We start from the raw sequence: 17,036 nt of genomic DNA, 5'->3' as shown, positions 1-17,036 counted from the left end.
ATAACGTGCTCTTCAAGTCCCAGGGCGACTGGAGGGTACAGAGACATCACAGGTCAGGGCTCCTGTATTAGCCATGTTGCTCACCTAGGCCATGCCTAGCACAGCACATGCTTTATACACTGGCTGGTGATCTCAGAGGAATCAGAAGGACAGTGAGAATATCTGAGAACTCCATGCTGCTGCTGTCCAGGAATATGTGAAATGCATGCCAGCACAAAAAGAGGAACTTGCACATGACTGAAAACAAATCTGCTAGCCAAGTGGTTAACTACCCAGCCACATCCAAATGAGATTTTAAGTTATATAACATGGGCATATCATGGGAAGACAGAATTTCATTACATTTCCAGTCATCTTTAGGGGTACAGATATTGGCCTCAGTTTAAACAGGGAAAATTGAGAGCAGAGAGCAAGGAAGGTATGCATGGTTAAAACAATCTCAAGTCACAGGTATGGCATGTTGACCATTACTTCAGTCTTTGTTTTTGAAGGACTGACAGGTGGACTGGAGCTTTTGGCTGTATTCTTTAAGATGATGCAAAGATGGCATTGCCTTGTTTGAGGGATATTTTGCCTTTTGTCACAAGTTGTTTATCAGTAAATTCTGCCTTTTCTGGGGCCGAAGATGTAAAGTGACTGTAGGAGGGAATGGCTGAAATCAAAGAGCACAGATGCAAAGTTGGGGAGGGGGTTGTTGATTGTCCAGCTTTTAATTAATTATTTGTAGGCCCAGAACCATCTTTTAAATTGCCTTAAAGCTACTGTTTCGTACAATATGTGTTTTGTACAATACGAGATAATTGGAGGCAGGCACAGATTTAAGGATGCTACTAAACATTGTAAACTTCAGTGTACAACGTGGCACCCTCTCCCTCCCGACAATATGAATGGTGCATGAGATTGGGAAAATCCTGGCTCTGAGCCACACATGGACCTCTGTTGTCAAAGCAGTTAGATACTTGTGAGATTCGGGAGGGAAGGACACTAGTCAGGTCACGAAGCACCTACAGAGGTGTTTTTGTTGTTACTTTTGTACTTTTGCTTTCAACTTTCTAGGAAGCTATATTAACTCTTCTATTAAATATAGTATTTTAGAAATGATTTTATTTATTTTAAAATTTATTTTCTCCACATTTTTGTAATGGTATAACAATAATAATTAAGGTAAAGATTTTTATACTCTTTTGACAAGTAACATCTTTCATATGATTATAAAATATCTGAGATATTCTTCAATGAATGCTTCTTTTTATCTTCCTAATACTAAGAATGCAGCATCACATCCTAATTTAGTTACAGCTTTTGTGCTGAGGGGCACATGAGGTAGTATCCCCTAGAGATGAAGAGAAAATATGTGCTGCAAGGTATTACTTTCGAATATCTGAGCTAAGCAAAGGGTCTTGGGGAGAACATGTACACTATCCTGAGGCATGCCTGAAATCTGTGCAGTAAAGCTAGATTTATAAAATTACTAAGATTGATTCATGGCGAAAATATTGAGAAATGGTGCCTTTAAGTAGCAGAATCAGCAGCTCTGATAATTTCTTACATTTATTATCTTTTTAGATGTCAAAATGTTGGTCACTAAGCATTTTGTTATTCTGTTTTGACTTTGGTGACCTGAAAAAAAATGTTGTTTTGTGTCATGTCTTTTTTTTTTTTTTTTTTTGGCCAGTTCTGGGCCTTGGACTCAGGGCCTGAGCACTGTCCCTGGCTTCTTCCCGCTCAAGGCTAGCACTCTGCCACTTGAGCCACAGCGCCGCTTCTGGCCGTTTTCTGTATATGTGGTGCTGGGGAATCGAACCTAGGGCCTCGTGTATCCGAGGCAGGCACTCTTGCCACTAGGCTATATCCCCAGCCCTGTGTCATGTCTTAAAGAGCAGAAATGTCTGTATTTTTCCAGTTTTATTTTACTACTTAATTCATGACAAAAACATGACTCTCCTCTTACGGTTTTTAAATTTGAGAATAAAATGGAAATGATTATCTGTATGCTTGCCATCAGTAAAGGGAAATAACTTACCTATCTATCAAGAGTGTCTAAGTTTAATTATGTGTTGGTGTTGGTGGAGACAAGAAGCAAAAAAAGAAAATATACCTTGATCTCATTAAAAGAAATGATCTAAAAATAGAGTAGAATTATTCTCAGTTGTTGCTTGTTAAAAGGATTTTTAAAGCTGAGTGCTTGTGACTTACGCCTATAATCTAGCTACTCAGAGGCTGAAATCTGAGGATTGTGGTTCAAAGCCATCATGGACAGGAAAGTCCATGAGACTTTTATCTCCAATTAACCACCAAAGAAAGCCAGAACTAGAAGTATGGCTGAAGTGGTAGCCTTGAGCAAAAAAAGCTAAAGGACAGCACCTAGTTCAAGCCTCAATACTGGCACACATGCACAAAAAGTTTTCTTACTCCAGAAATAGTTTTATGATAGAGGACTACAGATCCTAAGTCAAAAGTAACTGTTGTATTTCTTGAGGTTCTATTGTACATTTTTAAAAGAACAAAGGAGAGAGCCATAGTGGCTCATGCCTGCAATCTTACCCAATTGGGAGGCTGGGAATGGAAGTATTGTGGTTCAAGATCAGGCTGGTCAGAAACATTGGAAAGATCCTTTCTTGAAACAAGGTGGGAGGTGTGGCTCAAGTGGTTGATTGCCAGCCTAGCAAATGAGAAGTCCTGATATATACACAATGGAAGTCTCTACTTCCATCAGAAAGAATGACATTGCCCCTTTCGAAAGGAAATGGAAAGACTTGGAAATACCATATTAAATGATTATGATTAAATGATCATGTTAAATGATTAAGTGATCTATACTCAAAGAAACATAGATTCCATGCTTTCCCTCATTGGTAATAATCAATATATGTCTAGGATAGTCCTAGCAGAGGATCACAGTAGCTTAGTAGCTGTGTACATGTGATCATATAAGATAATGCTAAGTGAAATGCACTCCAAGATATGGAAACAAGAGGTTTTTCATTGATGTTATTTTTATGTACTATGTGAAATTTTTTCTTTCATTATCCCTTGTTATCACTGTATTTGATTTTGATGCCCTGGGTATTGTATATACATTTATCTGAATTAGGGAAAGAAAGGAGAACATGAAATGGTGAGGAAAAAAGGTGAGCCAATGCAACAGTAATACACAACTGTACAACTTGGCGGGGGTCGGGGAAGGGAGGGAAAGTGAGAGAAAAATCAGGGAGGGGGTAACAAGTATGACAAGAAATGTACTAACTACCTTATGTATGTAACTGTAACCCCTCTGTATATCACCTTGACAATAAAATTAAATTGACAGAGAGCAAGAGAGAGAGAGAGAGAGAGAGAGAGAGAGAGAGAGAGAGAGAGAGAGAGAGAGAGGGTGGGGGACAAGGCAGGGGGCTATTGTTAATGTTTTTACATTTATCATAAAGTTTGTTTACTGTAAGAATTTAAAATTCTTTATTCTTGGTGCAATCACAGTCTTTATGTGTTTGCTCCTTCAGTTAAAAAATTGTAACTATAGAATCATTGAATAGACTGAAATTCTTGGTTACCCCCCTGGGTAAGAAAGCACTATTCAAACTTTTTATACAGTGCTGAATTAAAATGCAACACCATTTTGCTGTTGAGTAGAAGTGAAGATACAGCTCAAGTAGTGGAATGCCAGCCTTGAGTGGAAAAGCCAAGTGAGAGCACAAAGCTGTGAGTTTAGACCCTATTACTTGCATATACAGATACACACACACACACACACACACACACACAACTGAAACAGTAAGTGGTAGCAGTGGAATGGAGGGAGATTGTGGCAAAATAACATCAGTCTTCATGTTTACCATCCTATATGATAATGTTTGTAAGACTTATTTTATATTTACTTTTCTCCAAGTTGATTGTAAATAGTGAATCAGTTTTACTTTCTATGAAGCTGATAGGAAAACCGCTTGTAAAAATTCTTAACATGGTGTTTGTCTAAATTTTCAATTTTTAAATTGCTATTTCAAGCTACTGTTTTAAGTAGTGATTTAAAATAGCAGTAATTATAAGTACTTTTAAATAGTAATATAAAACTGAATTTTTAGGGGCTGGGGATATGGCCTAGTGGCAAGAGTGCTTGTCTCGTATACATGAGGCCCTGGGTTCAATTCCCCAGCACCACATATATAGAAAATGGCCAGAAGTGGCGCTGTGACTCAAGTGGTAGGGTGCTAGCCTTGAGCAAAAAGAAGCCAGGGACAGTGCTCAGGCCCTGAGTCCAAGCCCCAGGACTGGCCAAAAAAAACCAAACAAATAAAATTGAATTTTTAACTAAATTGCATTTTAAATGGTTTAATCTACTTAATTTTTATGTAACCCTGCTGTTTTGTTGACAGTTTTAGCCTATTTTGATAATATTACTTTTGATTGAACCACATTTCTTAAATTTTCCTGGAAAAGTTTGACTATGGAAACAGAATTGTTGAGATTTAAATATAAAGATGTTTTGCAAATACACATAAACACACTGTGTATGTAATGTGTTCCACTTTCTATTTGTTCCTAGCAAGAACAAAAAGAAGCATTAGAATTTATTATATTCCGGGTTTGTTTGAGGTTCATTTACTACCATATGCAAAGCCATGCCATGTACATCTTTGAATAACTCAACTCTAAAAATGATTGCTCAGTTAATGAATTCATGAAGATCCTTATATCCTTAAATATTTAAAACTGTTGTGCATTAAATATTACTTGTTGACTGAGAATCAATTTTAGCATGATTAAATCAACTAAATAACTAAAGTTACTTTGGAGAACTTATACTTTTAATAACATGTACCACTTATTATAATCATTGCAATTAACATGCTTTAGGTTTTTTCTATGTGCTGGGAATTGTTCTAGGTGTTGTTACCCATTTCATCGTTATGACATTATAATGTAAATAACAAAATTTCCCTTGTTTTGCTGGTTGGGAAAGGGCACAGAGAATTGTAGGTTACAGCTGACATTTGAATCTAGGAAGACTGACTCTGGGGCAAAACACTGTATAACACTGTATTTAAAAGAATTGTTTTCTTAGCTAGTACCATGAAAATAACCTAAGGATATCTTAGTGATTTAAGATAATCCTAAAAAAGAATTATCGGGTCTTGAATTGTTACTGTGTAGTATGTTAGCCCTTAGAAACCAACCCAATCCTGGTTTCTATCTTCTCATGGATACTTTTTAGTAGATGATTAGAGTTTATTCTTAAAAATAGAAATATATAACCTATTTCTTCTATACTATATATCATAATATATTCTAATTATATACAATTATATTTCATAGAACGTTATATGCATAGTTTTCACTAAGCCTTTCTATCTTCTTTTGGTTATAAAATGGGAACTAACAAGGATTTGAAAGGTCTAAAGCATAAGCCCAGTACTTTATCATCACTAAAATATATTAGTTTTCTTAGAGCTCCACTTCTGGCTTTTGGAGGGGGTAATTTATTGGAGACATTTGTCTCACAGACTTTCTTCCTTACTCGAAACTGTGATCCTTAGGCCTTAGTCTCCTGAGTTGCTAGGATTACTTGCTTGAGCCACCAGTGTCTGCTTCCTCTTTCTTAGCATTAACACAATAGATCTCAAACATTTTGGCCTCATGACCAATTTATACTCTTAAATTATTGAAAACTGCAAAGATCTTTTTTGTTTATGAAGTTATGTTATGCCCAAGTCGTGAAACGACCAAGAAGACCACCGAGAGCCAGACGTTCCGAAATGCAAAAGCAGGGCTTTATTCAGGCGAGCTGCAGATCGGGCCTCGTCCTACCCACCGACACAGCGGAGGTTAGGAGGAAGATCCCGAGCTGAGATTTCACAGAGCTTATAAAGGCAAAAAACCAAGTTACAGCAATCAGGTGCTCAAGCAAGATTAGGATACGGGTACAAATCTGATTGGCTCAGGGCTCGAGGCATTCCGGGGCAGTTAGAGTTAAGCATTCCCAGGCGGTTAGAGTTAAGCAGGGAGTTTCCTGACTGGCTGGGCCCTAATAAGTTTGTCCTGCTAGCTGGGATAATTGGTGGTCTAGGTTACTCATAGTTTAAACAGACAACAAAACGGGGGCTGCCTGAAAATGGGATTTACTTTAACTCTTCATTTCCCCCTTCTGATAGGTAACTCGAGAACCGATCATGGCTCTCCTTGCTTATTAGTTTGATTCTGATTGAGAATCGGTAGGGACAGGTTGGTATTGTGCCCTTAATACCATAAATTGTTGGTGGCACTTTACTCAGTTGGTAGCGGGTGTGGCTCAGGAGGAGGTCCAGTCTCATAAAGGGCCTTTAGCTTGTGCCAGATCTCTTGGTGGACTTGCTGTAGGGCTTTGGGGGGCGGGGGATAAAAGCTCATAACAAATGTGATTGCAAGTTAGGAATAACATGTAGATGACATCACACAAGTCCCTTAGCCCTGCAGATGCAGGTACAGATAAACATAGTTTTACACCGAAGCCCCAATTCTGACCCTATTTATATTATAGCCAATTTGATTACATACCATCTTTACTCATATGCTCTAATTTTAAGACATACTGATACCATTTGTTACATACTCAAACTTTCTAGGGATTGTCTTTCTCACTTTTAACATGCCAAAACCTTTTAATCTAAAGGAAACACTTTTGTTTCCCCAATTCTCTTTCTAAAGTCTTTCCTTATAGTTTTATAATGTGTCTTATAAAATTTAACATATCCCTACTCACACCATCTTCTACCTCCTCATGCCATCAGCGACTTACTGGAACATTCTGTGACAATTTACTTTTTAAATCCCTTTCTTATCCAGAGGAAACCATTTTGTTTTCTCTATCCCTTTCTTCAAGTCTTTTTATACTAACTTTCCTCTTTACATTTCCTGGGGCTTCTTTGCTGCTAGAGTTTTAAACTGTCTACATTTTCTTTTCCTCTGGTTTGTAGAATTATCTCAACTACATCAGGGCAATTTACTGTGACTCCACCCACAGGCTTTTGGGGAAAACAAAGATGGGGCAAGGGTCAGTCCAATGGGACTGCTGCTCCTAAGAAGCCAGACCAGAGCCAACTATCATGAGTTGCTATTTTAGAGTGGGTTTCTCCAGTTTCCAGTGCTTCTAAGTGCCTAAGGTTGGCCAGTGGCATCTGTAAGATCCACCCCAAGGAGGGCTCCATGAAGATGCCCCCAGCAGTTTAAATCTCTGTCCAGTTACCTTGATACCTGGCACACTTGATGGCAGTTACCTCCCTCTCTTCTGAGGTCACACCCTAATCCATCTGGACACATTTTAATACTCTTGGACACACCTCCCACCCCAGGCATTGCCTGGAAGTGAGTCTCCAGTCTATCATACATGCTTTGAATTTAGCAGCAGGCCAATCTGCTTGAATTTCTTACAGTATCCAATTTTCTTAATAGAGCTAGTTAACACCAGTCAACTCAAGAATGTCCCCCCCAAATTTTAGTTTTAGCAGATCCAAAGACTTTCCAGCAGAAATCAGCTGCGTGTGATAGAGTCCCATCTGAAGATGTAGATTCTTCCAGATGACTGTTAGACTATCCTTGATCCTCACTCAAATGGAATGGGCAGGGGCCATGGTGGTGTCAGGCAGCAGTGGCTCCCAGTGGTTCCAATAGAATGTCACACCTTTTGCTGGGTTACCTGCAACTTTCTCCATAGACTGGTTAGAGAAGCTTAACCTAAGTTAACCTAAAGCCTAACTTTAGTCAAATTTCCTAGTATTTTCCTGATTCCTTTTTAAGCACACTAGCTTTTGTAGGCTGGCACATCACTAAAAGTCAAGACAGCTTTAGGCAATCAATGGCCCGTGGGTAATTTTGCCACGGCAATAAGTTTAAATCAGATATTTCCAATAAGGCTAGGATTTTTTTTTTTTTTAATTTAAGCCAACATAGAAAGCTTGGCCTGTAACCATTTCTCACAAGTGCAGTCTCTGTACACTGTTACCTCTGTTTTCCATGCCTCTAGTTTATCCTGCCTCATCTTCCCCAAAACAACTCTGGTCCCTTGGTCCTAAAGGGGGTGCTGATGGGCAAAGATCATCCATCTTCTGTAACTTCTTCAGGCTGACTCAGGGACGTTAACCTTACCTAGCCAGGAACCTATAACCTTAGTCTGCTTTACCAAGGGACTGCAGGATCAGATGTCCATTAGGAGCTTTACTCCAAACTGGAAATTACATTCAACATTTAACTATACAGACTTCTTTTTGGGCTACCATAGTGTAGTCTTTTAACATTCTAGTTTGTAAAAGCTTTTTCCTGACTGGCTGGGGAACTGATCTCTGATGACTTTAAAAAATGCCTACATTACCTTTGCAGGCCTTTAACATCTCAATAAGGACACAATCTCAGGTCTGTAAGCTTTCTTTCCTGAACAGATGTATCAGCTTAAAATTCTCACTGCCAGTCAGGGCTTTGAGTAGATGTGGGGGCTTGGGATTTTAAACTATCCTCCCATTTGACAAACTTACCCTTACTACCCTCTACCACAGATGACAGGCAAGTTCCTGCCCAGTAGACAGACATGGGCATTAGAAAGGCGTGCTTATAAACTATTCTTCTAAGACTTCCCGGCTTTGATTAACTTTTGAAAGGCCAAACAGGAGTGACTCTAGGATCTGACACCATCTCTGCCATCCAAGCAGTGGCTTACTGCCTCTGGATGCTCCATCACTATTGTCCCAGGAGTGACTTTTCACTGGACTTGGACTCAGGGCCTGAGTGCTGTCTCTCAGCTCTTCAGCTCAAGACTAGCACCCTACTACTTTGTTCCCAGCACTTCTGCTGGCCAACTAGAGATGAAGACTCTCACAGGGACCTTTGTCTGCCTGGGCTGGCTTCGAACTGCAGATTTCAGATCAGTGAGTCTTAAAAGAGGCCACTTTACGCCAATTAAAAGGAACAAGGTGGTCCACACAGAAGTAGTTTTTAAGCATGCTCTTACCTGGAACTTATTAAGGGCCAATGTTAGATCTTGACAAACTTGTAGGAATCACCTGTCCTTCTCTGTGGGCCTGCTGGAAATTGTTAACAAAAACCTACAAACAAACTGGAATGGCAATTAAACACTCATTTTGGTAGCCATAATTTTCTTTTTTAACAACCATTTAGGGCAATTTTACTTTCAAATTTCTTATCTAGAAATGCATCCTTGATTTTCAAAGCCTTTTTACTAACCTCTGCTTTAACACTAACACTTTAGCTTTTATCTGCATTGGAAAAATTCTGAAGCTTACAGGCATTCTGAAACCAGGTGCTGCCTTTTACTTCCGGCTGCTTGTTTTAAAAGAGCCTCCCTTTTTTTTTCTTCAGTCCCTGTTACTGCATGGCATGAAGGCCTTTGAACTCAAATGACAAATTTTCCTTAATGCAAGAATTACAATTACAAAATTAGAAATACTTATCCATTTAGCTTTCCAATAAATTAGTGAGAAACGTTAGCCCATTTTGTCATTTCTTCCTACATACAGAGAGTTAATGAGTTTACTTCTATCCCCATTAGTTTAATATATATCCTTTAAAATCCAAATTACAAAAATAGCACAGGAATCGAATCACATCAGATAAATAAACTTTTTAACCATTTAAAAAACTTTTCCAATTCTTAGTACCTCTCAAGGGGCAGTTTTAGAAATTCCAGTCAAATCATTCATTTTTACCACCAGGTTTCCAAAGTTCACCTGAAAACAAAAGAGACAAAAGAAAGGCCCCCATTGGCCTGTCCTACCGAACGGCCTATCTCCATCCTACTCCTCAGAGCTTGATGAACTGTCTTGGTGCCGGCTTGTCCTCTTCCACCATGAATGGACACCCCCTTATGGCTGTCCCACCACGTGGATTCCCTCCAGGGCCTGTGCCACCATGTGTGCTGGCTAAGCTGCACCTTTGCCAGATCACCCCTCACTCCTGTGGATAGGCACACAGGCCTGTCCCAGGTTTTTCCTGCCCTTTCCTATTGGTCTTTGACTGAGAAACCCAAGGAGTTTTTTAAATTTTTTAACAGTGATAAAACCTTTACATCCAAATTTCTGACACTTAGCTTCGATTTTTTTTAATTAAACATTTTTTAACTATAGATCCTCTTTAAAACAATGCAATAATCCTTTAAAGCATTTGGTAACGCCCAAACTTGATGACCATTTGAATTTAAAATTAAACTCACTCAATTTTACATCATACTAACAGTCTTGAACATGTTCACACTCACACATGCACACACACATACATATTACTGTCAGACTCACAAACAACACAGAGACGACAGCACCGCCTGCGGGTGGCTTGGGCTGGCCCCCCCGTCCACCCCTGTTGGCAGCTGTGGGTCAGGACTTGGGGCCTGATATGTCCTGGGCTGCTGGCGCTGGCGAGTTGACTGGGCGGGACCCTACGGAGCGGAGGGCACAGCTGAAACATTTTCCTCAGAGTCCTCCTCTTGTAGAGTTAACTGGGGTGGAGAGTATGAAGGGGGAAACATTTCCTCCTCTGTGCTTCCTCCCTGGAGGACAGGTGGGTACAATTGCTTCTCTTCCTTCTTGGTTTCTCTCTTGTCTGGATGGCCTGAATGAGGGGTGTAGATTAGGCGTTGAAAAGTCCTGATCTTACCTATGTCAGAGTTCCCCTCAGGTGGCCAATTAGTTCCCTCCAAGGTGGGCCATTCTGACTTGCACAAGGTGATCCACTTTTCCTTCTTTTTTTTTTTTTTTTTTTTTGGCCAGTCGTGGGCCTTGGACTCAGGGCCTGAGCACTGTCCCTGGCTTCTTCCCGCTCAAGGCTAGCACTCTGCCACTTGAGCCACAGCGCCGCTTCTGGCCGTTTTCTGTATATGTGGTGCTGGGGAATCGAACCTAGGGCCTCGTGTATCTGAGGCAGGCACTCTTGCCACTAGGCTATATCCCCAGCCCCCCACTTTTCCTTCTTAATGGCCACACTCTTGTTCTGAGCTATCTCCTTAACCTACTTCCAGTGGGCTAGGGTCAAGTCTAGGGGGCTAGATGGTACATTACCCATTCTCCACAGTCTCGTTAGTCCTTCAGTCCACAATAAAATGAAAAACAGGAGAATAATGATAGTAACAAGGAAATAAAAGCAGGCCTGTGATTTACAAAGTGGTCGAGGTTACCTACGAGGTGGAGATCTCCCAAGTTGGTCCGCTGACTCCTGTGAAGGGACAGAAGGAGCAGACCCAAGATCAAGGTGGGTGGGATGAGCCTAGGTTAGGAGGCTTTCCCGGTCAGTTCTGGCCAAAAACCAAACTGATTTGCGCCCTATAAGTATCAAGGCGAGGTTCCAGGGGTCCCCCTTCAAGGGTGGAGCATCTGGGGCGTCTCGCAATCCCTCCAGGATTGCCGTGCAAGCGCATTTGCTTTGATAACCCCTTCAAGAAATACGAGTCGGAACGGCTGTCCTCAAGAAGGAAGCAAAACAGACAGACAAATGACAGGACAAGAAAAATCAGCAGCTGTTTTCTTACCTTCAGAGTCTGGGGTCTCGGGGGTCTCTGGGGCTATCCCGCATGAGTCCCCAACTGTTATGCCCAAGTCGCAAAACGACCACCAAGAAGACCACCGAGAGCCAGACGTTCCGAAATGCAAAAGCAAGGCTTTATTTAGGCGAGCTGCAGATTGGGCCTCGTCCTACCCACCGACACAGCGGAGGTTAGGAGGAAGATCCCGAGCTGAGATTTCACAGAGCTTATAAAGGCAAAAAACCAAGTTACAGCAATCAGGTGTTCAAGCAAGATTAGGATACGGGTACAAATCTGATTGGCTCAGAGCTCGAGGCATTCCGGGGCAGTTAGAGTTAAGCATTCCCTGGCGGTTAGAGTTAAGCAGGGAGTTTCCTGACTGGCTGGGCCCTAATAAGTTTGTCCTGCTAGCTGGCATAATTGGTGGCCTGGGTTACTCATAGTTTAAGCAGACAACAAAATGGGGGCTGCCTGAAAATGGGATTTACTTTAACTCTTCAGTTAATCCTCCAATATTTACCCTTAGAAATTAAAATTGAGCAATATTTTAATATTTACTAATTGACATGGATTTAACTATACTTGGTTTATGTTAAAAATCAAAAGGATAGGGCTGGGAATATGGCCTAGTGGCAAGAGTGCTTGCCTCGTATACATGAAGCCCTGGGTTCGATTCCCCAGCACCACATATACAGAAAATGGCAAAGAGTGGCGCTGTGGCTCAAGTGGTAGAGTGCTAGAATTGGGCAAAGAGAAGCCAGGGACAGTGCTCAGGCCCTGAGTCCAAGGCCCAGGACTGGCCAAAAAAAAAAAAAAAAAAAAAAAAAATCAAAAGGCTAGAATTGATTTTTGTACATCTCTAATATATGGCTTGATAGAAGAAAAACTGGATTTGCCTATTTTATCTTTGGATTTGTGGTTTTAGTTGACATATTTTGAGAAAAATCTGTCTTCATACAGATGTATAGTCTGCAAAGCACAAAGAATAACTTTTTCATATAATTGTGGATTTCCTTTTTTGTTGGTATACAGAAATCCTTCTCTTTTTTGTGGGAATAGAAAATCTGAAACCAAGTGAATGAATTTTTCATACTATAATATTGTAGCAAAGTCTATTTGTGTATTTTGCTTTTCCTTTTCTTTCTTCTCAATACTGGTGTTTGAAGGCCTTTGGCTTGCTTGACTTGCTTGGCTGGTACTCTGCCACATAGCCACACTTGTTCTGCTTTTTACTTTTTCTTTTGGGGAGATGAGTCTCCTGAACTTCTCTGCTCCATCTGGCTTTGCACTGTGGTCCTTTAGACCTTGCCTCTTTAGTAGCTAGGATTATAGTCATGAGCCAGGTGCCTGGCTGATTATGTTTTTTAACAGAAGCCTAATTTTATATCTTACTGGCCCTTTCGAAAATTTGAAAAATTCCAAAAATCACATTTACATTTCAACATATGATAAAAAGATTATTTGGGGTAGTATCACTTGAGATCTTACCTGCAAAGTCTAAGAGGTATTTAACTCAGGGTGTTCTAAAACTCTCATTTGTCTCTTGGAACTCAAATTTATCAGTTGCTGTCAGCTATTTTCTTTGATGTGACACACTTTATTTTTTGAAAGCATCTTTTGTATACTCAGGTATGCATAATTGTACTTTGATTTTCAGTTACTTTTCAAATGTGATACCCATGAAAAATATGGCTAGTTCAGATCGCAACTCTAGTGTTTTTCTGTGAAGTGTCCATCATAGTTTTTTCCAAAAATGCTTTATATGTATTTACCACATTGAAACAGATACTAAAATAGAAATGTACTGAAATGTTAAGATTTGATAAAATTGATTACTTTGTGACAAACTTTATTAACGTTTAGAAAGGAGAAAATAGATTTTTGCTCTTGATTAGAGTACTTATGGCTATTCCTTTTAAGCTACCACTAGTTCCTTTCTTTCTCAAACAAGAGTAAAAGTAAAGCTACCTTCAAAACAGACCAAACAAGAGCTAGAGGTGTAGCTCAGATAGTAGAGTACTTGCTTAGTATGTATGAGGCTTTGCATTTTGAACATCATAAAAATCAAACAATTTTGAAAAAAAAACCTCATTTTTGAATTTAAAATTTCAGTGAAGCTTTGGGGATAGTTAAAATCTGGGTATATTTTGCTTAATTGTAAAACCTGTTTCTTTTTTAATGATGAAAGTGAAAAAAATAAAGCAATAATAATGGAAAAAAATTGAAACAAAACAAGGACTGTTATAACTTTAGATTATTTCCCTATCATTACCCAAATGAAGTTTGAATCTTTCTGCTTAAAAGAGTATTTCTAAAAGCATGAGTGTTATCTGGGCCTTCTTAAAAAATTAAAGTATAATGCACAAGTAATATACTGTCTGAGCACAAATTATATTAGATTGATTCTAATGAAATATCTTTTTTTATAGTTTCTGGAAGAAGGGAAGTCTTCAGAGATACAAATTGGAGTGACAACTAAAACATAAAATAACCTGCCAAGTGGCCATTCACTTAAATTGACAAGATTGTGCTGGATCTTGTCATTTAATACACTATCGCAATAGCATTACTCTGGGTAGATTAGTGATCATCTACACATAGCCTCCTAAATATTAAAAAGGAAAAGTCAAGAGTCTTACATACTTTGTAATTCATTTCCTTCTTTAGGTGCTAAGTGTTCTTTGCCTTCCATCTTGAGTTGTACAAGCTGATAATTTTAAGACAAATAGGCTTCTGAAGCTCTACACTTGTACTTAAATAGGGGCAGGTGCAGAGACTTCACATTTTGATTATGTAGGATGACTCCTTAAACAGTCTTAGATTAAGGCATTCGTTTCTAAATTGAGTACACTTACCTTTTTTATATATCAGTTTATGATAACGACTGCTTTAAGGAGTGTGGCAGATTATGGATTCTAGACTGTTATCTGCTCTGCCACTTAAGAACTCCTATCTTTGACAAGAAAGTAACTTGAATATTTGAATTGGACTAAGGACTTTGGAGTAATTTTATAGAACATTTAACATAGAAATTAGGAAGACATTTTGTCACTTCACTGTCCCCATCACCTAGATCTTAAATGCTCAATAAATATTTGAATAAATAAAAGGAAAGTTTCATAGAAAATGGCAAATACACTTTTATGTGAAAACTTTTTTTTCATAGCTTACTGTTTAACTTTGTATTTAATTTAGTTAGGGACTATGAGCTACTTTATGTCCGAAGTAGTCTCATCACATCAAGATAATCCCCTTTGAACGTGCAACTCCATTTCTTTAATTAGCTTTAAAAATAACAATCATTAAATCAGAGTGCCACCATCAATTACTGAGCAAGGGTTTACCTGTTCAATAATGCATCAGCACTGTGCTCTAATAAGTCTTTCACTGAAAGATTTATGGAAAAGGAGACCTCCTAAGGCTCTGAACTTGAAATGGACTCTTATTCTGTCTTAAAAATTTTCCTGTGGTTACTACTGTTTTAAATAGTATATTTCATTGAATACTCCCAAAATTCTGTTTGTCTTTGAATTTCACATTTGGGATCAGTTCCAGAAAGTGTTTCACAGCATTTTTAATTTCACAAGAAAATAGGCACGTTTCTTGCTTTGAAAGAAAAAAAAGACAAGGTGCAGTTAAAAAAAAAAAAAAGTCCTCATTTCTAAGAGGCGCACCTGTTATGGCAAATCCCCAGATAATGCCTATTTTTTTTGTCATTGTTAAGAGGTACCAAATAAAAATTCAGCATTGTAGGTTTATAAACATATATATATGAGCATATTTGTGAGTGATTATATGTACATTTTAAGTTTAAATAAGGTTACATATTTGTTACTTTGGAATGATTTGGTTAACTAAATCAATTCCTGGCTCCTACGGAATATAAGAGATTTTTTTCTATACTTGTAAATACCGAGAAGGTGCTAAACTCTGCTGTCTCATGGGTAATTTGCTGCATATTTTTACCTACTTTGAGATATTGCTAGTTAGTTCAAGTTATCCTGGAACTCATTATATAGCTCAAGCTTGCATCAGACTCAGAACCTTCTGGCCATTAGTAGAGTGCTGGGGCCACTGTACCAGTGATATGCAAAATATTTTTTTTCTGAGTAATTCATTCAATCTTCAATTAAAGTTTATTTTATGTACTTGCACTAATTACAATCTATAAATCAACTTAATGTATGTTTATTTATTAAGCACACAGAAGTTCTTTCTATACCGAAATTCTCAGCCAGAAGCTAAACAGAGAGCAGATAATTACTTGGTGACTTTTAGGCATTGACTAACAACTTCCATAAATCATACAGATTGTTTATCTGTATATAAAACTTGCCAGATATTTGTGTTTTATTTAGTTTGTAGTCTGCAAACTAAGAGTGGGAGTCAAGTTCTTTTTATTAAACATTTATAGCATATTTGCTGTGAACAACCTATGAAGGCAAATAAGAGTCATTCTTGTTTCTGAAAAGATTTAGTTCATGAATCTATTAAATAACCTCAGTAGAATCAAGAGACATCTTTGTGCTTTTTCCTAGGAATATTGGTTTTCAATTTTAAAAGCAAGATTATCACTGGTGTTATTAAAGGTAGTTGTAGAATAAGTGACCTGCTTTAAATATTGTAACTATTACTTTTACATTTGCGTAAGGTCTATAAGTAGCAGAAAGGAAGTAGAGCCCCTGACCTTTGACAAATCTTTAATAAATAAGAAGATAATTGATATCAACTAATTGTATGTGGTATTCATATTGTAAGTTTGTACTTGCTCTGCTCCTACTACCTTTTCTCTTGGAATATGTTTGAGCTGGTCTTCCTCCTCATCAGAGCTCCTACTTCTATGGCTTATTTTCTTACCAATAGATAGACTATTCGTAGAACAAGCTTTGTTCCTTCTGGCTTACCCTAGCAGAAGTCCAAATATTTTTTTTGCTATGCAAACATACTATAGGAATTAGGTCCTGGTGTGTGGGATCCTCAGCCTGTCACAAATTTTATTATGCCATCTGCTTCAACCTGAGCTGTATATCTTCTGGCAGACGTTGCTGAAGTTGCCATGGCTGAGGGGGAAAAAAAGTAGTCTTGGCATACAATGCTTGCGTTTGAAAAAATAATAATTGATCATGCCTGCTGCATATTTTAAAACAAGTGTTTGAAAGGGTTCCCACAAACCTTTTCTCAACATCCTTAACACTTTTTCATCTGTGTTCGTGGATAGTCAATGAAATGGTTGAATTATTGTTTACTTTGGCAACTTAATGAGTTTTCTGCTTTATTTTTAAGGATAGGTTACAAACTCTTGTGTGTGGATTAGTGATGCATTTTGAATTATTTTGATCACTCTCTCCAGTAGATCCTCTTTCTCTCCTTTCATTATCCATAAATGATATTGCAAATGATTTGTGCTCTGTGAATAAATAGCACACAGACAATAGGAGCACCATGGTGAAAGATTCCAGATTACAAACCACTCTTTAGGCATGTGGTTATATAATATTATCAGTAAGGTGGAGATACTTACACTCTAAAAGGTTGAGAGGAGATCAAT

The 17,036-nt window shown here is 38.5% G+C and overlaps 1 protein-coding gene across 11 annotated transcripts in view; it reads left to right on the top strand.

The window, feature by feature from the left end:
- Positions 1 to 17,036, top strand: part of Mpdz (multiple PDZ domain crumbs cell polarity complex component) — a 149,613-nt gene that overhangs the window by 27,242 nt on the left and 105,335 nt on the right. The gene's annotated exons all lie outside the window — the stretch shown is intronic.

Source organism: Perognathus longimembris, chromosome 1, assembly GCF_023159225.1.
Source record: "Perognathus longimembris pacificus isolate PPM17 chromosome 1, ASM2315922v1, whole genome shotgun sequence".
Taxonomy (NCBI): domain Eukaryota; kingdom Metazoa; phylum Chordata; class Mammalia; order Rodentia; family Heteromyidae; genus Perognathus; species Perognathus longimembris.
This window is presented reverse-complemented; position numbering and strand designations above follow the sequence as displayed.